Source organism: Pinus tabuliformis, chromosome 8 (genome assembly GCF_031772625.1).
Source record: "Pinus tabuliformis cultivar Carrire ecotype Pingquan chromosome 8, CPIR1, whole genome shotgun sequence".
Classification (NCBI taxonomy): domain Eukaryota; kingdom Viridiplantae; phylum Streptophyta; class Pinopsida; order Pinales; family Pinaceae; genus Pinus; species Pinus tabuliformis.
Genome location: NC_142294.1, coordinates 303,674,799 through 303,698,485, shown reverse-complemented (window position 1 = coordinate 303,698,485; position 23,687 = coordinate 303,674,799). Strand labels below are relative to the sequence as shown.

Below are 23,687 nucleotides of genomic sequence, written 5' to 3'. Positions count from 1 at the left end.
TAGCTTTCTTGAGGGACATTTTCTTATATGGTTGTAGCCGTAGGAATACCCAATCACCTACATCAAAACTTCTTTCACTGCGATGTTTATCTGCCTGTTGTTTCATTCTATTCTGTGCCAACACGAGGTTATCCTTTAAGAGTTGGAGCACTTGTTGTTGATGTTCGATGTGATGTTCCACTGCCTGAACCTTAGAATTTTCTCTTAAATATGATGTGATGGATGGTGGTTTATAACCATAAAGTGCCATAAATGGGGTCATTTTCGTTGTTGTATGGAAGGAAGTGTTATACCACCATTCAGCCAGAGGAAACCATTTGACCCATTGTGTCTGTTTATTAGATACAAAGCAATGAAGATATCCTTCCAAAAATTTGTTTACTATCTCAGTTTTCCCATCAGATTGAGGATGATAAGATGAGCTATGAGCTAACTGAGTACCAAGACAAGAAAATAATTTTGTCCAAAAATTTCCAGTGAAAATGGGATCTCTGTCACTTACAATAATCTTTCGGTTTCCATGTAGCTTTTGAATTGTTTCCATAAATGCAGTAGAAACTGTACTGGCTTTAAATGGATGTGACAATGCACAAACGTGTGCATAGTTGGTAAGTCTGTCAACTACCACCATGATGACACTCTTTCCCTCAGACTTGGGTAAACCTATGATAAAATCCATTGAGATAGAGGTTGTAATAGACCGGGTGTCTTAATTGTTTCAACTTTATTTTTTTGGCAAACCAAACATTCAGCCACAAACTTTTGAATATCTGATTTAAGGCCATCTGAAAAAAATTCCTTCTTAACCCTGTGGTAAGTTTTTAAAAATCCTGAGTGCCCTCCTAAGGGAGAAGTGTGCAATTCCATAAGAATATTTTGTTTTAGCTGGGAATTCTTACAGAGGTATAAGAGATCTTTGTACCATAACGAATCATTTTGCCAGCTAAATGTACCAGACGTACTGGAATCTTGTTGTAACTTTCGAATAAGTTCCCACACTTATTCGTGATTCTTCCATTCCTCCCTTGCTTCATTTATCCAATCTGATTGGATAATAGAAATGGTGTACAACAATGCTTCCACATCCTCATCCTTTCTTGAGAGTGCATCTGCCACCACATTTTGCTTTCCTTTTTTGTAGATGATTTCAAAGTCATAACCCAACATCTTTGTGACCCACTTTTGTTGCTCTTCAGAGGATAATCTTTGTTCTAAAAATTATTTAAGGCTATCATGATCCGTTTTTACCTTGAAGTGTCTACCCATTAGGTAGGTTCGCCATTTCTTAAGTGCATGGAGTATTGCCAACATTTCCTTCTCATAAATAGCTTTGCTTAAAAACTTTCCCTTGATTGGACGACTTTCAAAAGCAATGGGTCTTCCATCTTGCATTAGAACAGCACCATTTCCATTTCCTGAAGCATCATATTCCACAATAAAGGTTTTTGTGAAGTCCGGTGTAGCTAAGGCCGGTGCTTGGCACATTGCCTCTTTAAGATGTTCAAAGGCCTTTGTTGCTTTTGTTGTCCATGAAAATGCATCTTTCTTCAATAATGTTGTTAGAGGTGTTGCTATTCTCCCATAATTCTTAACAAACTTGCTATAATACCCTGTCAACCCGAGAAATCCTCGCAGATGCTTTATGGATGTGGGGATTTTCCATTCCTTAATGGCTTTAATTTTGCTAGGGTCTACCTTAACTCCTTTATGAGATACAATATGACCCAAATATTCCACCTCCTGGACTCCAAAGAAACATTTGGATCTTTTTGCATATAATTGTTTCTCCTTTAATAGTTGTAGCACCTTGTCAACATGTTCAACATGATCCTTCCAAGACCTACTGTAGATTAGTATATCATCAAAAAATACTAACACAAATTTTCTAAGGAATGGTTTGAAAATTGAATTCATCAAACCTTGAAATGTTGAAGGTGCATTGGTAAGGCCAAAAGGCATGATCAAAAATTCATAATGACCCTCAGGAGTTCTAAATGTTGTTTTCGGAATGTCTTCAGTCTTCGTTCTGATTTGACGATATCCTGAAGGAAGATCCAACTTGGTGAAGTAAATTGATCCATGCAATTCATGCAGTAATTCATCAATGACAGGAATGGGGAACTTATCTTTAATAGTGAGCTTGTTGAGCTCCCTATAATCCGGACACATGCGCCATGATCCATCCTTCTTGTGCACCAATACTACTGGAGCAAAGAAAGAACTTTGACTCGGTTGAATTATACTAGCCTCTAGCATTTCTCCAACCATACGTTCAATTTCACTCTTTTGGACATAGGGATATCTGTACGGCCTCATGTTTGGAGGAACACTTCCTGGAATCAGATGAATAGCATGATCATGATCACGCATAGGTGGGAGACCTTTGGGAGTCTCAAATACCTTGGAATGATTTTCCAGGACTTTTTGGAGATATTGAGAAATAGATGATTCTGATGTGGAAACATCTAGCTAGCATAATTGTGCAATTACACCTCCTTGCTCCTTTTGTAGAAGCTTTGTCATACTATTAGAGCTGATTATCTTTCCTGGTTTCCCTGCAATACCCCTTAATTGAACTTCCTTTCCTTCCGTAGAAAATTTGATGAAAAGTTATCGAAAATTAAAAGCTATTGTACCCAGGGATTGTAGCCATTGGACTCCTACTACAACATCAGCACCTCCCATTGGAATGGAAATCATTGGGCTAGTCAATACATATTCTCCCATGGATAGCTTGATATTATGGCACTTTCGAGAGAAATTTATTGTTCTTCCATTTGCAATCATCACTTGACACTCTGGTGTTGGATATAGGAAGCAATTCAATTCTTTTGATACCTTACAATGAAAAAAATTGTGGGTGCTTCCTGAATCAATCAACACTATTACCTTTTTCTTCTTGATTTGTCCTTCTATCTTGATGGTCTGAGGAGTGGTAATTCCCACCAATGCATTACAAGATATGGTAGGATTTATTTTTTCTTCATCTAGGCTTTATTCTTGGAGTATATCCTCTTCCTTTGACCTTTCTTGCTGCTTTTCTTCTTCCTCTTCACAATCTATGTAGAATAATTTCTTCTCATCACACTTATGACCTTTAGTGTATTTGCTATCACAACTGTAACAAAGCCCTTTTGCTATTTTTTCTTCCAATTGTTGTGGTGTCAACCTTATAGGTTGTGGAAGACTAGGGGCAACAACACTTCCATCTTTATAGTTGTGAGTGGTATGCTTCTTGGTTGCCATAATTTTACTTTCCATTTTTCTTGCTAACCTGAATGCCTTCTCTAATGAATCAGGTTCCCAAAGGCGAACATCATGTTGGATATTATCCTTTAAAGACCCTTTCAACTCAAAGTAAGATATTATCCTTTAAAGCTAACTAATTACAACTCAAAGTACAACTCATCCTGATCTCCTCAATCAAGGGATAAATTCCTTAATCAAAGGGGAAACTGTTTCATGTCTTCACATAGACTACCTGTTTGATTTTCTACAACTAATTAACTCAAGATGAATTAATTAATTATTTTACAAATAGCTCCTAAAATCAAATTCTAATTTTAATTCTCAATTTTAGTTCAGGGACTAACTAAAATTGGAATGTATCCCGAAATGCTATTTATACCAGTGCTATTTTTATCACTTCTATTTTTAGCATTTCTTGTTGTTATTTTCAACATTGAAATTTCGTTGTCGTGAAATTTTGGCCTCCAAAAATTTCTGTCAAATCTGGTCAATGTATAATTAGCTACAAACGATAGTCTTCCTTTCACACGGTGGAAAGAGAGAGTCCCAAAAATCCATACCCAATCAAGATGAGAGAGAGAAATATGAATGAGATGAGGTACCAAAATGTCGAGGAGCCACCTTGTATTTATATGCAATGTTGAAGGCGGGAGGAGGCTAATTTGATGGCTAGTCAACCTCGACAATTTGTCCATAATCAAAATAAATTCATAACATCATTTGTACATGTCAGAATGGGACGATCTTTAGATAAATTGTACATCTCTGAGAAGGAGGAATCGAAGAAAAATATAAGCTACCTCATAAGAGATAGAAAAAGTGATGTTTGTCCCTAGTTGCAAAATTTAGCATTATGGAACTCAAAATGATAAAATAAGATCAGCGCTCCAGAAAATTGATTGTCTATCATAGAAGATATCATTAAAGGAGTATGGTAGACATATTACAATACATTGTCACTCCATCCCAAAATCACATATAATATCATGCAAGGAACTAACACCATCATATGTTGAGTTGACCCATAGGTGTGACTAATCAATATATAAGCCATCAATAAATATCTTCTTGTCACATCGAGGGAGATGTCATCATATCCAAGTAGCCATGAAAATCAATAGGCACTAGACAATCTACCATACAAACCAAAGAAACAATGTGTCATACCTATGCATCACCATGATGCACCATTTCAAAAGAAAAAAACATTATTAATGAATATCATCCATATGGGTGAGGAAAAGAACATTTGTTAACCCTCACATAATTTGAAGGCTAACAAGTAATGTCAACTTGGGGACATGTACTCTAGAGAAGAGTGCATGGGACCCCATAATCTCTTGTGTACCTACAAAAAAAATCTTCCAATTAATTGTGGCAGGATGGATCTACATCACATCCCTAAACACCAGAAATAAATTTTGTAGAGTTTATTACATAAAACATAGCTTTGCAAAATAGAAAAGACATATGCCATTAGTGCCAATCTACATGAAAAGAGCTAGTGCTCATGATAGAGAGCTTATTCTTCCACCTACTATAACGTAAAAAAGTATAAGAGCTAGGTGAAACCATGCAACCAATGGAGAAATAATAGCTCTTTATTTACATAAACATTTCTTCCTAAAACAAGGAAATGTCAAACACCAAATATAAATATACTGGAATCTTGATGATATGAAGGGTACAACAAGAAATTACAACATGGGCATGGTAGCGAATACAAAATTGAAATATGATAACATGATCTAGCATATGCCAAGTCAATGTTATGTTGAAGGTGGATGGAATAATGTCTGAGGAGAGTGCATGTGGCAGCCTATCCTCAACATGTTTATCATTAGAGTCACCCATAACACAAGGCTATAAAAACATGTATAAATAAAATTCACATGTTGCCCCACAACTACAATAATTACTTCACACTTGTCCTCATAGAGATAAACCTAATGTTTAGAAATACCTTGAATAATTATGAAAGTGATGATATTTAATTTCCAACAATATTTTCATACCAATTAAAACCTTCATCTTCAAGAAAATACAAGGAAATGATGTATTTTTTTCATTTTGTTATCCTTGTGGACAACATTATGTTTTCAAAGAACAACAATAAATGGACACAATGTTATGCAACTAGGTCACAAAAATATATAAAAGATAGATCAATGACTTCAAAATCAGCCTCTTTGACGGGGAAATCTCCTTTACATTACAAAAATGAACAATTCTTGGATGATACAAATGACAAGACCTCCCTTCTATATATATAGGAGTCTAAGGGGTCCCAATACAATCATATCTTACATAAAAATAATATTGTCGTGGCACAACAATAACAATAGTGGGCTTCTATGGGGCGCAATAATAACAACATGGGGACTATATGGGCACAATACTACAATAAGTGGGTTGCACTAATAAAAATAGGGGGTTACACTAGTAGTATAGGGATATAACATGCCTGTTTCCTTCAAAAAGTGTTGTCCTTCATGCTTGAGTAGTTTTGGAAGCTTCTGTATAAAATTCTCATCCTCCCATGTGGAATCTTCAGCGGGTAAGTTCTTCCACTTGATGAGATAATATGAAATTGATTGATTTCGTAGCCGTCAATTTCCCGTTTCTATGACTCCTTCAGGTTCCAACATGATTTTCCCTTCCTCGTCAAGTTCTGCCAATATTGGTTGAACTGGGATCTTCTCATATATAACCTTATTTAAGAATGAAACATGGAAAGCTAGGTGCACTCGGGAAGATGCAGGAAGCTCCAATTTGTATGCCATAGTACCAATATTTTGTAACACCTTGTACAGACCATACTACTTTGGTGATAATTTATTATCCTTCTTATCATTCTTGAGGGAATAATGTAAACTTTGAAACGGGAACTATAAACTCAAAACGGGAACTCTGGCCAAAAAAGCCCGAAAAAACATCAAAAACAGTGCTAAAAATTAAAAGTGTGTATACTGGAACGATGATTTTATTTTTTAGGGGTCAACTTTGAACATGTTTTAAAAATGGCAGTGACTACGAAATTTACTACGAAATTTTCATGCAAAATATAGATTAAAAATGAAAGTGATGATACTGGAACAATGACTTCTTTTTTTAGGGTCAATTATCAAAATTTTTAAAAAATGCTAGTAAAAGAAAATTTTTATGTGCCAAACAAAGTTGTTTATGAGGAAAAAAAAACATTAATGTTTTTGGTAGGATATCATTTTTCTTTCCTAAGTATAAATTCAACATGTTTTCAACCATAACATGCTAGATACAAAAGAAAAATGATTCCAAGAATTGCCCAGCCACAAGCCGGGTGGACGGGGGGGCCGCTGGGGTGGCGCCACCCCAGCCGCGCCACCCCAGCGGCCAACCTACCAACCTTGTTGGTGGCTGGGCAATTCCTGGAATCGACCAACCACTAGCTAGGCGTGCGGGCAGGCCGCCGGGGTAGCACAGCTCGTGACTGCGTGATTCCCGAAATCCCCGAGCCACCAGCCGGGCAGGCTGGTGAGTAGCCGGTGTGGCGCGAGCCCAGGCCGCTCCACCCGGGCGACCCGTCTGCCCAGTGGCTGGGTAATTCCCGGAATCACCCATCCACCAGCCGGGCGAGTCGCTGGTGGCCGCGCAATTCCTGAAATCACCAAGCCACGAGCCAGGTGGGCAGGCGGGCCATCGGCGTGGCGCCAGCCCAAGCTGTGCCACCCCGACGGCCTGCCCGCCCGCTCAGCTAGTGGCAGGATGATTCTCGGAATCAACCTGCCACTAGCTGGGCGGCTAGCCGGTGGCTGGTTGAATCCTGGAATCAACCAGCCACCAACCGGCAACCAGCCACCAACCGGGCGGCCAACAGGTGGCTTGTTGATTCCCGGAATCAACCAGCCACCAACCACACGCCCGACTGGTGGATGGTTGATTCCTAGAATCAACCAGCCAGCAACCGGTCGCCCGGTTGGTGGCTGGTTGATTCCGAGATTCAACCAGCCACCAGCTAGCCGCCCAACTAGTGGCACGTTGATTCCGGGAATCAACCAGCCACCAGCCGTGCAGAGCGACCAGCTGGGTGGGCGGCTAGTGGCTGGTTGATTCTGGGAATCAACCAGCCACAGGCTGGCCGCCAGGTTGGTGGTCGGTTGATTCCCGGAGTCAACAAGCCACCAGCCAGGCGGGCGGCTGGTGGCTGGTTGATTCCTGGAATCAACCAGGCACCAGCCGCCCGCCCGGCTGGTGGCTGGTTGATTCCCGGAATCAACCTGCCACTAGCTGGGCGGCCAGCTGGTGGTTGGTTGATTCCCGGAATCAACCAGCCACCAACCGGTTAGTGTCTGGTTGATTCCAGGAATCAACAAGCCATGAACCGGGTGGTCGGTTGGTGTCCGGCTGATTTCGCGAATCAACCAGCCACCAGCCGGGCGGGCGTTTGGTGGCTAGTTGTTTCCGGGAATCAACAGCCACAGGTGGTTGATTCCTGGAATAAATAAGGTGGCTGGTTGATTCCTGGAATCAACCAGCCACCAGTCTCCCACCCGACCGGTGGCTCGTTGATTCCCGGAATCATCCAGCCACCAGCCGGGCGGGGGAGTCAATCAGTCGCCCCGTTGGTGGCTGGTTGATACCGGGAATCAACCAGCCACCAGCTCACCGCCCGGCTCGTGCCTGGTTGATTCCAGGAAACAACCAGCCACCAGCTGGCTGGCCGGCTGGTCCACCAGCCGCCCGCCCGGCTGGTGGTTGGTTGATTCCGGGAATCACCCAGCCACTAGTGGGGTGGGCGGCTGGTGGCTGGTTGATTCCAGGAATCAACGAGCCACCAGCCGCCCGCCTGGCTGGTGGTTGGTGGCTGATTGATTCCCGGAATCAACCAGCCACCAATCGGGCGGCCAGTTGGTGGCTCGTTGGTGGCTGGTTGATTCCGGGAATCAACCAGCCACCAGCCGGGAGGGTGGCTGGTGGCTGGTTGATTTCGGGAATCAACGAGCCACTAGCTAGACGCCCGGCTGGTGGCTTGTTGATTCCGGGAATCAACGAGCCACCAGCCGCTCGCCCAGCCGGTGGCTGGTTGATTCCGGGAATCACCCAGCCACCAGCCGGGCGGGCGGCTGGTGGCTGGTGGCTTGTTGATTCCGGGAATCAACGAGCCACCAACTGGCCGCCCAGCTGGTGGCTGGTTGATTCCGGGAATCAACGAGCCACCAGCCGCCCGCCCGGCCAGTGGCTGGTGGCTCGTTGATTCCCGGAATCAACCAGCCACCAGCCGGGCGACTAGCCGGTGGCTCGTTGATTCCCGGAATCAATCAGCCACTAGCCACCAGCCGCCCGCCCGGCTGGTGGCTGGGTGATTCCCGGAAACAACCAGCCACCAGCTGGGCGAGCAGCTGGTGGCTCGTTGATTCCCGAAATCAACTAGGCACTAGCCGGGCATCCAGCTGGTAGCTCGTTGATTCCCGGAATCAACAAGCCACCAGCCATCCGCCCGGGTGTTGGCTGGTTGATTCCCGGAATCAACCAGCCACCAACCGGCCGGCCGGTTTATGGCTGGTTGATTCTCGGAATCAACCAGCTACCAACCGATCACCCGGTTGGTGGTTGGTTGATTCCGGGATTCATCAAGCCACCAGTTGGCCGCCCCGCTAGTGGGAGGTTGATTCCGGGAATAAACTAGCCACCAGTTGGCCGCCCCGCTGGTGGCTTGTTGATTCTGGGAATCAACCAGCCACCAGCTGGCTGCCCCGCTTGTGGCTGGTTGATTCCGGGAATCAACCGGCCACCCGCCGCCCGCCCGGCAGGTGGCTCCGCCCAGCTGGTGGCTGGTTGATTCCCGGAATCAACCTGCCACTAGCCGGGCGACCAACTAGTGGTTGGTTGATTCTAGGAATCAACCAGCCATCAACTCGGTTGGTGGCTGGGTGATTCCCCCCTCGCTGGTGGCTAGGTGATTCCAGGAATCACCCAGCCACCAGCCGGATGGCCAGCTGGTGGCTGGTTGATTCCCGGAATCAACCAGCCACTAGCCGGCCGACCGGCTGGTGGCTGGTTGATTCTGGGATTCAACCAGCCAACAGTTGAGTGGCCAGCTGGTGGTGGTGGCTGGTTGATTCCCGAATAAACCAGCCACCAGCTGGCCGCCCGGCTGGTGGCTGGTTGATTCCCGGAATCACCCAGCTACCAGCCGGGTGGGCGGCTGGTCGCTGGTTGATTTCCGGAATCAACCAGCCACTAGCCGGCCACCGGGCTGGTGGCTGGTTGATTCCCAGAATTACCCAGCCACCAGCCAGGCGGCTGGTGGCTAGTTGATTCTGGGAATCAACCAACCACCAGCTGGCTGCTCGGCTGGTGGCTGGTTGATTCCCGGAATCACCCAGCCACCAGCCGCCCGCCCGACTGGTGGCTGGGTGATTCCGGGAATCAACCAGCCACCAGCCGAGTGGGCGGCTGGTGGGTGGTTGATTCCCGGCTGGCTGGTGGCTGGTTGATTCCCGGAATCAACCAGTGGCCGGCTGGTGGCTGGTTGATTCCCGGAATCACCCAGCCACCAGCCGCCCGCCCTGCTGGTGGCTGGGTGATTCTGGGAATGAACCAGCCACCAGCCGCCCGCTCGGCTGGTGGGAATCACCCAGCCACCAGCGGCCCGCCCGGCTGGTGGCTGGTTGATTCCCGGAATCAAAAGCAAAAGGAGAGATAGTTAACATTTATCAAAAACCACAATTATTGATTAACTATCTTATAGACATTTGTCAGATGAAGGAGATTGGGTTCTGGATTTATTTTCTGGCTCAGGTAAGTTTTATTATATGGAATTGAATTTCAATATGTTATTTTTTAATTAATATGTCATTGTACTAATTTAGTTCATTATTTCATTTGTGCTCGATAATTAGGTACAACACTAGCATGTTGCCTTCAAAAAGGAAGAAATTGCATTGCAATTGAAAAAGATCCAGTACAGTGCAATTTCATTCAGCAAAGAATTAATGTTCTTCAATTTCTTCCATATGCAATGCAAGAAATTGGGTTGAATAAAGGGGACTTTAGTGAATCACGTGTGGCAAAAAAGGCAAAGGAACCCCAACCACCATTACATGGAATGTTTGGAAAGACATACATTGGGAGATTCGCAGACATCAAAGACCCATTAGAAGAGGAAAGTGAGCAAAAGGAAACAGAAAATATTGTGGAAGAAGACAATGATGAAACTCTAAAGGACGAAGAGTTTGGATTACGTGACATTGTTGATTAAATTTAATTTATGCTTGCAAATCAAGCTTTGCAATGTTTTGACTTTGACATTTTATGAGAATAATAAACAATCAATTAGGGTTGTTATACGTTCAATATTTATAATATGTGATTTTCGCATTGATTTTTAAGTTAATCATTATTTTTTGAAAAAAAAAAGTGATTATTATTATTTTTTTGACATGAAATTCATAAAAAAAGCTATTATTTAACTGTTTTTGGTTAAAATTATCGTATAAAAATTGTGATTTTGACATGTCAATTTTAGCAAAAAATTATCAAAACATGTAATTTTTTGTTATATTTATGTTAAAAATGGTTATTTTTATGTCCATTGTTAAAAAATATTGTTTTTTAGAAACAATTATTTCATGTGGTTTCAAAAATTAATTAAGGATGTATAAATATGTAGAATATCGAAAATTCTAAATATCGACCTCCTAATTTAAAAATGCAAAACAATAAAAACCTCACTAAAAAAAAGTTAAAATTAAAATAAAAAACAAGAAAATGTGAAGAAAACGGCCACTTCAAAAATGATCAAATTTACAAAATAATTATTTACATTTTATACATTAGAAAATTTAAAGCCAAAACACAGGTCTTTTAAAAAAAGGTGGTGATGCAGAATACTCGCTTTTTTAAATCAGCATGAAAATCACTACCATTCTAAAACGATTCTAAAACGTAATGTACATAAAAAAATTAAAGTGCCAAAAAGTATGCTCTAAAAAAAACATGTTCGTTCTGCATCACCCCTTTTCAAAATCAGGTCACTTTTTTGCTATCTCTACGAAACGGGTAACAGTATCAGTTCCCGTTTCAAAGTTTACATTGTTAGGGACATTTGTTTGCATGGTTGTAGTCGTAGAACTACCCAGTCACCTACATCAAAACTTGTTTCGTTGTGATGTTGATATGTCTATTGCTTCATTCTATTATCTGCCAAAGTGAGGTTATCCTTTAAGAGTTTTAGAACTTTTTGTTGATGCTCGATGTGATCTTCCACTGCTGGAACCTTAGAATTTTATTTTAAATACGATGTGATGGATGGTGGATGATATCCATAAAATGCCATAAATGGGGTCATTTTTGTTGTAGTATGGAAGGAAGTGTTATAACACCATTTAGCGAGAGGCAACCACTTGAACCATTGTGTTTGTCTATTAGATACAAAGCAACAAATATATCCTTCAAAACATTTTTTAACTATCTTATTTTTTCCATCAGATTGAGGATGATAAGATGAGCTATGATCTAACTAAGTACCCAGACAAGAAAATAATTCTATCCAAAAATTTTGAGTGTAAATGTGATCTTTTTCACTTACAATAATCTTTGCGTTTCCATGTAGCATTTGAATTGTTTCCATAAATATGATAGAAATTGTACTAGCTTTAAATGTATGAGATAGTTCACAAAAGTGTGCATACTTGGTAAGTATATCAATTACCACCATTATGACACTCTTTCCTTCAAACTTGGGTAAACATGTGATAAAATCCATTAAAACCTCCTCCAATAGTTTGAGAACCCTCTCAACATGTTGAACATGATCCTTCCAAGACTTGTTGTAGCTTCGTATATCATCAAAAAATACTAACACAAATCTTCTAAGGAAGGGTTTGAAAATGGAATTCATCAAACCTTGAAATTGAGAAGGTGCATTGGTAAGGCCCAAAGGCATGACCAAAAATTCATAATTACCTTCATGAGCTATAAATGTTGTTTTTGGAATGTCTTCAGTTTTCATTCTGATTTGATGATATCTTGAACGAAGGTCCAACTTGGTGAAGTAAATTGCTCCATGTAATTCATCCAATAATTCATCAATGAAAGGAATGGGAAATTTATCTTTAATAGTAAGCTTGTTGAGCTCCCTATAATCAGGAAACATGTGCCATGATCCATCCTTATTATGTACCAATACCGTTGGAGGAGAGAAAGAACTTTGACTATGTGGAATCATACCAATGTCTAACATTTCTGTAACCATACATTCAATTTCATGCTTTTGGAATATAGATATATGTAAGGCCTGATGTTTGGGGGAAAACTGAATGAAATGAGTAGCATTATCATGATCACGAATAGGTAGGAGGCCTTTGGAAGTCTCAAATGCCTTTGAATGATTGTCCAAAACTTTTTAGAGATCTGGAGAAATAGATGATTTCTATGTGGGAACCTCTAGTGAACATAATTTTTCAAATACGACATGTTGTTGTTTCTTTAGAAGATTTTTCATGTTGTTAGAGCTGACTATATTTCCTAATTTCCCTGTGATACCCCTTAATTCAACTTCCTTTCGTTCCTAAAAAAAATTGAACAAATGTTCTTGAGAATTAAAAGCTGTCATACCCAAAGATTGTAGTGATTGGAATCCTAATACAACATCAACACCACCCATTGGAATTGAAAGCATTGAAATACTCATTACATATTCTCCCATGGATAGCTTGATATTACGACAGTTTCCAGAGAAATTTATGGTTCCTCCATTTGCAACCATTACTTGACATTCTAGTGTTGGATATAGGAAGCAATTCAATTCGTTGGCTATCTTGCAATGAATAAAATTATGGGTACTACCCGAATCAATCAACACCATTTTCTTCTTGATATGCCCTTCTATCTTGAGAGTTTGAGGAGTTTTCATTCCTGTTAATGCATTACAAGATATGGTCATATCCATTTATTCTTTCTGTGGGATTGGTTCCTAGTGTATATTCTCTTCTTTTGACATTTCTTGTTCCTTTTCTTGCTCCACTTCCCCATCTATATAAATTAATTTCTTCTCAGCACACTTATGACCTTTAGTGTATTTTATATCACAATTGTAAAAAATTCCTTTTGCTACTTTTAATTCCAATTGTTGTGGTTTCAAACTTGTAGGTAGTGAAAGGCTAGGAGCAACAACACATCCACTTTATAGTTTTGTGTGGAAAGCTTCCTTGTTGCCATAATTTTTCTTTCAATTTTTCTTGCAAACTTGTATGCCTTCTCCAATGAATCAAATTCCCGAAGGCAGACCTCATGTTGGATGTTATCATTTAAAGTCCCTATGAAGACTTCAATCCTATGCTTCTCTAAAATATGCTTTACCCTTATATTCAATTTTTGGAAGTCCTCAATGTGCTCTACCATTCAACCCTTTTGTTTGAGAGTTATCAATTGGCTAAAGAAGGTGTTCCTCTTTGTATTATCATAATGTTATATCATTTCCTTCGTGAAAATTTACCAGGTGACAAGTGGTTTACGAGAACAAAACCCTCTATACCATACAAACTAATTCGGTCCTAAATATAAAGATGAAATACTTACGTTTTGTGCAGATTGCACATCATGTAGATCAAAATATTGCTCCATCTATGGTATCCAAGTTACCAAATCCTTGCCATTAAATTTCCACATATCTATATTTGGAATATCATGGTTCTTAAATCCAACATTAGAGTCTATGAATTCATGATTAACTTTTCTTTTGTTCACATCATGGGTTTCCTCTACTACCTTTTCAGAATTAGGAAGCCTTTCTTATAGTGACTTTGTCCCACCTTCCTTCAAACCTTCTATGTTTTTCTTCAAATATTCCATTTTTACATTCAATTTTTCTTTTATACCATTTATCTTACTAATAATATCTTTGATCACATTTTTCAAATCATCCTTCCAATTTTGCTTACTAGGTGTTTCTATTTTCTTTATTCGAGTCATTTGTTTTCTTTCTTTTAGGAGCTCGATCTTGAATCTGTTGTATCTCTGAAATTATTTCTGATGTGGTATGAAACTGAAACCTATGGTATCCCTCTACATCATCTTTCCAGTGCCACCAGTTTGATAAAAAATGGATTTTCCATGAAAGCGTTATATCCAATCTCCCAATATGACCTAACTATATACTATTTTAGTAGAGAAAACTTTTATGAAGTTCCATGTGTCCCTGTTTCAACCTTCGGACCTAAAAACAATACACAGAAAACTACAGTCCACCCTCTTTCTATAAATTCTAACGAAATTTCAATATCATGGTCAGAGAGAAAGTTATGATGCTTTTCCCAAGGTCACTTGTTTGGTTTCTAATTCAGGAGCCTACAAAAGCCATAACTTCCTTGGATCATATCTACGAAAACATAATGAGACAAGATCTAAAATTTGGACCGATGGTTTATCAAGATTTCGGCTCAAATGGGTTTTAATTTCAGCTTTGGAAACATCATAGAAAATATTATTGTGAAATTTCCATGATGACCTATTTGGAGCAATGAAACCCTAGAATCCAAAGCTCTCATACGAAATTTTATGAAACCATCTCACAAAAAGATAGAAAAGATAGATCAACGACTTCAAAATTAGCCTCTTCGAGGGGGAAACCTCCTTTATATTACATAAATGAATAATTATTGGATGATACAAATGACAAGACCTCCTTTCTGTATATAGGACTCTAAGGGGTCCCAATACAATCACAGCCTACATAACAATAATATTGTAGGGGCACAACAATAACAATTGTGGGCTTCTATGGGGCATAATAATAACAACATGGTGACTATATAGGCACAATAATATAGTAAGGGGGTTGCACTAATAAAAATAGGGGGTTAGACTAGTAGTATAGGGATATAACACCCAATATGCAACAATGGTGAGCCTTTGAGTCCATGGAGATTTTGTATATCTTCTCTCCAATATTCATAATCATTTAGATACCCCAGGATTCATGAGAGACACAAAGGATCAAGAAAATATTCTAACAACCATTCCACCTCTAAATATGTGTCGTATGCAACTATTTCAACTAAAGTGCCCACTTCGGAGCCATCCAAGTAGGTCTCAAAAGCTTCTACTACAACAATTCTGGTACCCTGAGCTTATTCATCTCCACACTCTAAAACTCTAATCAACATCCTTGTGCAATCATGATGCACCATAGGAAGAATCGAGATGCCAACACAAGTAGGCCCTTCTTCGATTGATATTGTACTGATATCTAACATTTATCAATCAACAAAAAGGTTTTCCAATTAGGATTCATGCTTAATCATCCTTTGCTCTGCATATTCATCATACTCAACATGAAGAGCTCCCACATTATAGACATGGAAGCCATTGTTGAGGAAGGGTATAGATGGAAAGAGAAGCAAAAAATCTGATGGCTTCTTCAATGTCTGAGAAATTCTTGCAGCAAGCTGCAATATGATGATCTTCATTATCCAAAACAAAAGAAAATGGCGTGGCTCATTGCATTGGAAGATTTTTGTTATGACTAGTGCAAGTCTTAATGGGAGGAATTGAAGGAGAATTGAATCTATGTCATTTTAATTGAATATATATATCATAAATTGCTTCATGGAAGAAGTGGGTATCTGTGTGGACAACATCACGCAAGAATTATTCTTCATGGAAGATGAGGCCAATTATGCATCCTTTTTCTCGTCTCCTCGATAACCCTGCTAGATTGATGCTGCAACCAACCCTAAGATCTTATTGGTTGGTAGGAATGAGCTGATTTGGTTGACACCGGATGGCTTTCTTCTCATAGGGGAAGGTACACATTCCCCAAGAAGGATAATAATTGATGAAAGTTTCCTATACCTATCTTTATTTCTATATATGATTTGCAAGTACCTTCATGTATTAGGAGTTATCAAACAATGGAGATATTCTTGCAGGTACTTTCTTAGTAAATAACACTTCATTCCTCTTCTTCCTTATGAATTTTTTCTTTTCAAGAGAAATCATTTCAATGAGGCCTAGAATTCTACAACTAAAAGTAATTTGTCTACTAGGATAGGAATGTATTAGGAAATAGAAGAGATTGAAACTTTGTTACAGAACCACCCAACATTTCCCTAGACAGTCATGGAAAGGGGACAAAACTAGAAAATGCTTTAGTACTTAAGGCCAACCACACCATGGGTAGCAAGGTTTTTGATGGTGCAACTATATTGGGAATTTAAAATAAAACACACAATTAAGGATGTGAATTTATATTTAAAACAAAGCACACAAAAATAACTTGGAACCATGCGTACACAAATTAAAAATAAACAAGCAAATGCAAAGGGGAACTCATAGATTTTACAACTGAGAGAAGTTTGTCTCCAAGGATAGTAATGTTTAAGGAAATAGAAAACACTGAAAATTGGCTACAAAACAACTGAGCACTGCCCTAGAAAGACTTGGCATAGGTAAAGAACAAGAAAAAGTGCGTTAGTACTTGAGGTTGACCACAACATGGGTAGCAAGGATTTTCATGTTGCAACTATATTGGGAATTGAAAATCAAACACACAACAAGGGTTGTGAATTTATTTTTAAAATAGAGAACAGAGCAATAACTTGGAAGAATGCAAAAAAAAAAACACATACATAGGGGGACTCATAAATTTGACAACAACATTTCTATTAACACTATGCAACATAAAGACACTTAAATTAAAATATGGATTGGTGTGCATATTTCAAAAGTTCATTTATCGATTTCTAATTGTTTCTTTGTGCATACTGGAAAGTCAAGCCTTGGATATGCCCTTTATACAATCATCACTATTGATTATACATCTATGGAAAATGTTCTCTCGTTTCTTGATTTACCAACAAAGAAAAATGCCTTGGAAAGTTCTAACTTGTTTGTAGTTGACCATTTCTTTTAATTTTAACTTCATCTAGTAAATGTAGGCTATTTCATTTGGTTATATTTTGTGTGAGAGTACAAATCATCTATGTTGTGGGAAAATCCATTTTGTGACAGAATATGTTCTTCCTTCATTTCTGTATTCTAAAGTGTTTGAATCTGCCCGTCCTTTCTCAGGCAGCAATGTGCTTAAAAAGAAAACAACTGGTTATTGAGAGAACCTTCAATTGTGTGCATAAAAGCTATCTGGTTATTAAAAGATCCTCATTTTTTTTCTTTGAAGTCGAAGATCATGTGTGGGTTTACTGCATAGCACTCTCCCTACTCTATTTAATAGGCATAAAAGAAAAACTATCAATTGATAGAGTAACACGTCTATAAAAACAAAGGAGGGAACTCCTTGATTCCCCTAAGGATTCCCCTCAATGTTGATCCTTTCTTCTATGAGGTAAAAGTGATCAACAAGAGGGTGCATGCATGCTTTCAATGTGCATGAACCAATCTTAGTATATTTCTAGTTTTACCACTGCAGTTCCATATTTAGTTTCTCATTTAGAAATATATGGTTTTCGATAATCAGTTTGGTTTTCCAGTTTTAGGATAAATCACATTGGTTGAGAGTCACAAATCCCTAGGAGACTTTGCATTCTTTAATGCAAGCAATGAACTCCTAGTAGGCACTCTAATTGAAGACAATCAATCATGCATACCTCTCTAAGCTAGATTAGGATTAGAGTTGGGGCCTCCTACCTACAACACTTTACAAAGATTAGGACAAAATTTTATAAACCCTAGCAATCTCTTACTCTATAAAAGAATGACAGGGTGTAGCACTATATTTGTTAGTGAGATTGAGTTTTCAGTTATAGCATGATAGTTTTCTATTTTTCTAGATTAAATAAAAATAGTGATGCGGATTACAGAGTTCAGTTTTTCCATGTATTTTATGTTATTATATTCTGTAGTATGTGTTTGTAGATTCTATTATTCAAATTTTTTTATTTTAATAGGTTTCAAGATTTAAAGTTACCCAGGGTTATATAATTATTCTTTGAGTGCAGAATCTTCTTACCATGGCCTAAAAATTAACAAGATGAAATCTGCATAGAGCCAAAAAAAGCCAAAGTCATTCTAAATAGGGTAGAGTCTAGGCCACAAGAACCTTAAGCTAAGAGGATTTGTGGGATTATCAAATCATCTAATAAAATTTTTCCACACTTCTCTGATGATGCAATTCCTTTTGATGCATTAATAAAGGGAGGTAGAGCATTTCAGTAGACCATTTCTCTGGGGCATTTGAACCCTTGAAGAAGAGAATTTGTAATACAAGAGTTCCAGGTCTACCAACCCTCTAGTTACCTTTTGAAATCAAAGAGAAATCATTGCAATATTGTTACAACAAGGGAGACCAATAACCTACTACTCAGAAACTTTAGTTGATGCAGTGACAAATTAATCAATGGATGACAAAGAATTGTATGCTATAGTCCAAGCAGTGAAGCATCAACAACTTTAATTATTGGGACAAGAGACAATTATCCTTTTAGCTCATAAGCCTTTGTGATTCCTTCAAATCCACTCCAAGGTGCAACAAAGACATCATTTCAACTAGATTCCCTTCTTGCAACAATTTACAGTGATCATCACATACAAGAAAGGTTCACACAACCATAGTTGTGAAACTTGATTTCCTTTTTCTCAGTGGTAGTTTAATGAAACTAAATCCTTTCGTTAATAAGTATTAAAATTGAATGAAATATCAAATGTATGAATGGAAAGAATTTGGAAGTAGGAGGTGGAGTAGGGGGCTGATGGGACTGAAATATCAACACTAATTCTGACTCCACATACTGCTAATAATATGTCGAAACAACAATAGTTTCATCCCTTTGAGCAGGAAGCTTCCTCCTCTATTGTTGGGAAACCCTACCTATCTCATCCTTACAGATATTTTCCAAAACTCTAGCAATGGTAATTCTTTCTCTTCACTGCTCTCATTGTCATAGGAAGAAGAGGACAATCCACTCAACTATGATAATTGTTTAAGGGCCGACTAGGTAGCCATTGCAGCATTCTTCTCAACTTGCTTCTTCGTCTTAGCAGTCTCCCCATAGAATCTCAATCCAGCAATGTCTACACTACAATTAAAAACAAGAAAATGACCAGGCTTTGAACGGGTTGTAGTATACACAGGAAGACTGAATTTTACCTTCCCAGGGGTCTCATTAGGACCAAAGATGGTAGTGCTCCATCGAAAGAGTTTTGCTTCAGAATGAGGACTTGCACTACAACCTTAAGTGACCAAAACCACTTGAAGTTTAACACAAGATAGCCTAAAAACAAAAAATCATCGCAATACAATAAAAGAAACACAAAATTCGTAAAAAGAAAAAAGGAAAATACCCAATTCACAGAATACCACAAAGACAAAGACGCAATTCAAATAATACCATAAAAAAAGGACCCAGTTCCCAAAAAAACATGAAAACAAACACATTGTTTCAAACACAATCGAAAATCTTAAAAATGCATACATATATCCAAAATTAGAAGAAAGATCATCAAAAAGAGGAAATGTGATGACAATTAACATAAAAATTGTACCTCTGGACGCTCGTCCCTAATAGCCTTCAAGTGAGACATCAGTCAAAGTTGTGCATATGACAACGTTCTCAGAGCTAGAACTAGGGCTATGGTTACACCTCTCTCTCAAGTAGTGAAAGACCACCAATTAGGTTAAAACCATTAGGTTGAGAGATTATCAAATGTCATTCAGTTGAAACTATATTAATCTAACGGTACACTATTCTCCAATCGTCTAACAATCAATCCAACGGTGTAGACCGATGCAAAGTGACAACTAGCGAAGTTCTTCTTAGAGGGGAACACTTACTATGTAATTGGTAATCTGTATAATGTAAACTAAAGAGATACAATATTTTCCTACACTTGTGTGGTGGTGACCTCATTCAATTTACATTATGTTCATATATGTCTTCATTTTGAAATAGTATTCTCAAGATTTTAATTTAACTCCCAATAATAATTATTTTTTAGAGGGTGACTTTATTTAGTTTACACATTTTTTTTCAGAATTACTATATTGATAATTCATTTGGGAATACTATTTTATACCTTTAATTTAATTATCAATAATAATTATTACACAACAAAAATATTTTAATTTCTAAAAAATATTTTAAAATATTTCTAACATTATTATTTAATAAATATTTTGATATATCTTGTAAAGTAAACTAATGTTTGACGTACATTCAATTATATAAAACATGCTTTTATTTCCATCAAAATTTTAGCTTAAAACGTAAAATTTATAAAGCTGAAGCATGCTAACTCTTCTATGTGCGAAAACGAGCCATATTTGTTGTGTAGCTCTTCATTAAATTCATGTGATACAGTGGCTTTAATCATTGAAGCACGTAAAGGGCAGGTTGATTTCGGTTATGTGAGCTCTTTGGATCGGTTTGTGTCGGCCATGGATTTAAAGGCTCCTTTTGTCTTTCGGCGTTTGAATATTTAAAGAAAATCAGCATCCTTTTAAGGAAAATAATCGATTTTATGGTAAGTGAAGTGTTAGGGCTGTGTTTGTTTGTTTTTTTTTTTCCAAAATTTAAAGAATAAGTTGTTTATAATATAAATATAAATATTTATTATAATGTTTTTTGGATTTTATTTTTTTATAATTATTAAATATTTATGGGCAATGCAAACTGCTTAGAAAAAGGATGGCCCCCTTTTAGTCCATAAGAAATATATTAATTTAACGGTGGCACATTTTTTTTTTTCAAAATTTAAAAAATAAGTTGTTTTTATTATAAAAATAATTATTTATTATAATAATTTTTGGTTTTTAATTTTCATAATTATTAAATATTTTTGTGCATTGCAAACTGGTTAGAAAAAGGAATTAGCTTTTTTAGTTTATAATATATATTTACTTAATGGTGGTACATAGTTACATTTATTCGAGATGTTAAATATAAGATAATTGGAAAGGAAAAAAAAAAAAAAACTCTGCCACCAAACAAAAAAAAGTAACACTGGATCAAGGGGATAAAGCTCGAAGGTGAGAAGGGAGACCCAACAATAACGTAAAGGGGAGAGGAGAGGGAGGGGAAGAAGGGTCAAGAGGAGAGAGCTAGAATCTCCTTCTCGTCTTAAGGCTTTATCCCTCGTGATCCAGAGTTATTTTTCTCTGTTTGGTGGTGGAGGTTTTTTTTTTTATCCTCAATTATCATCAGCCTTCCTTCCCCCTTTTTTTAAACGATTAGTTTTCCTACTTCCGTTTACCGTTTTTGTTTTTACAGATATCAAAATAATTAATATATTGAATTTAAAATAATAAAAATACCATATTCCAATTCTAGTCTTTTTAACTTTATAGATATTAAAATAATAGATTATGATTATTATACTTTATGTATATATTGAATTATAATTGAATAAAAAATATTATAATAGTAATTCTAAATCAATAATTTTAATATGAATACCATCAATACATTATTTAACAAATTACCAGATTCTAATTACAATCTTTTTATCCTTATAAATATTAAAATAATGGATTAAAATTATTATATTTTATTATTATAGAAATCAACAAGTTTATTTAAGATATTATAATAATAGTTATGAACTAATAATTGTAATATTATGAATACCTATAATTATAATAATAATAAGAATATCATCAATGCATTATTGATAAGATTTAATATTATTCCAGGAATTAATAGTATTAAATTATTAATAAATTACATTATTTTATCAATTAGTTAAAGATGATTTAGCTTATGATTTCTTCATAACATCTAGTTTCTAATATTATGGGTCAAATCTTAACTAAAGATATTATTACAATATTTAATATAATATTAAAATTATTATTCCATTTATAATATCGAGATATAATATTTATTTATCACACAACAACTATTTTCCACCTAAATTTAATATTATCAATTTATAATATCGAAACATAACATTTATTTATTACATGACAACTAAATTATTAAACAATTTAACAAATTACATAACGACTAATTTCCAACTGCTAACTCTGAGGAGTGATGTGTCCTTGCTATTTATTCCCTCAAATCAATTTATAATATCGAAACATAACATTTATTTATTACATGACAACTAAATTATTAAACAATTTAACAAATTACATAACGACTAATTTCCAACTGCTAACTCTGAGGAGTGATGTGTCCTTGCTATTTATTCCCTCAAATGGACTGATTTCTCACCTTGTCCTGAGGATGAACCACATTAGTTGGTTCGAAATGTCGACCAAATCCTAACGATGCGATTAATCTGAAAGACATATATCAATTATTAATTTTATCAATAATATTTAAATACATCTAGTATTAACGTAACCATTTTAAACATGCTAAATATGTCTGATATTTATCTGGTCATTTTAATTTTAAATTTTCTTAGTTACATAAGTAAATTGAGATGAGAAATATTGCCAATAACTTTAGTGATGAAATAAAAATTTTGAATGCAAAGTGACTATGTAATAGTGTTGAATGATAGAAAATGTGAATAATAAAAATATAGTCAATTACAAATAGTCTTCATTGTGATCAATCTCAAACTATTTTCTTCTACTATTCATATAGTCATCCTTGATAGTTTTGTCATATTTTCATATCGATTATATGAAAGGACATTTGAAATCGTAAACCATTTAAATATTTGGCTCTAGCTGTTGTAGTAAACATCATACCTTGTCTCTCTTTTTCTCCAATATTAATAGGTTGAATTACTATAACACAAAAATCAATGTACATTGTCAATAATTTTTTGTGCTTACACTCAAATCAATGCACACTATTAATCCAATCACTTTGAAATTAATCTACCATCATACATCTAATTATATCAAATAAAAAATCAACATATACACTAAAATCAATGCATGTAATGCAAGAAATCAAATAGGATTAGAAAACAACATCTACACTAAAATGAATGCATCTAATTCAAGGAATTAAATAGGATTAGAAATCAGCATCTACACTCAAATCAATGCATCTGGTGCAAGTAAGAAAATAAGATTAGAAGCCAACATCTACAATGAAATCAATGCATCTAGTGCAAGGAATAAAATATTATTAGAAATCACCATCTACAATGAAATCAATGCATTGAGTGCAAGAAATCAAATAGAATTAGAAATCATCTACGTTGAAATCAATGCATCTTGTGCAATAAATCAAATATAATTAGAAATAAACATCTACATTGAACTTAATCCATCTAGTCTAAGAAATCAAATAGGATTTAAATCACCAACAACACTAAAATCAATGCATTTAGTGCAAGAAATCAAATAGGATTAGAAATCACAATCTACATTGAAATCAATGCATTTAGTGCAAACAATCAAATAGGACTAGAAATCATCTATGTTAAAATAAATGCATCCAGTGAAAGTAATCAAATATCGTTAGAAATCAACATATACACTAAAATCCATGCATCTAGTGCAAGAAGTCAAATCGGATTAGAAATCACCATCTACA

At 37.0% G+C, this 23,687-nt stretch overlaps 1 pseudogene; it reads right to left on the bottom strand.

Annotated features, from left to right (window-relative positions):
• Nucleotides 1-6,519: 6,519 nt before the first annotated feature.
• The window catches only part of LOC149235334 (putative pre-mRNA-splicing factor ATP-dependent RNA helicase DEAH5 pseudogene), a 55,181-nt pseudogene continuing 38,013 nt past the window's right edge, over nucleotides 6,520-23,687 (bottom strand).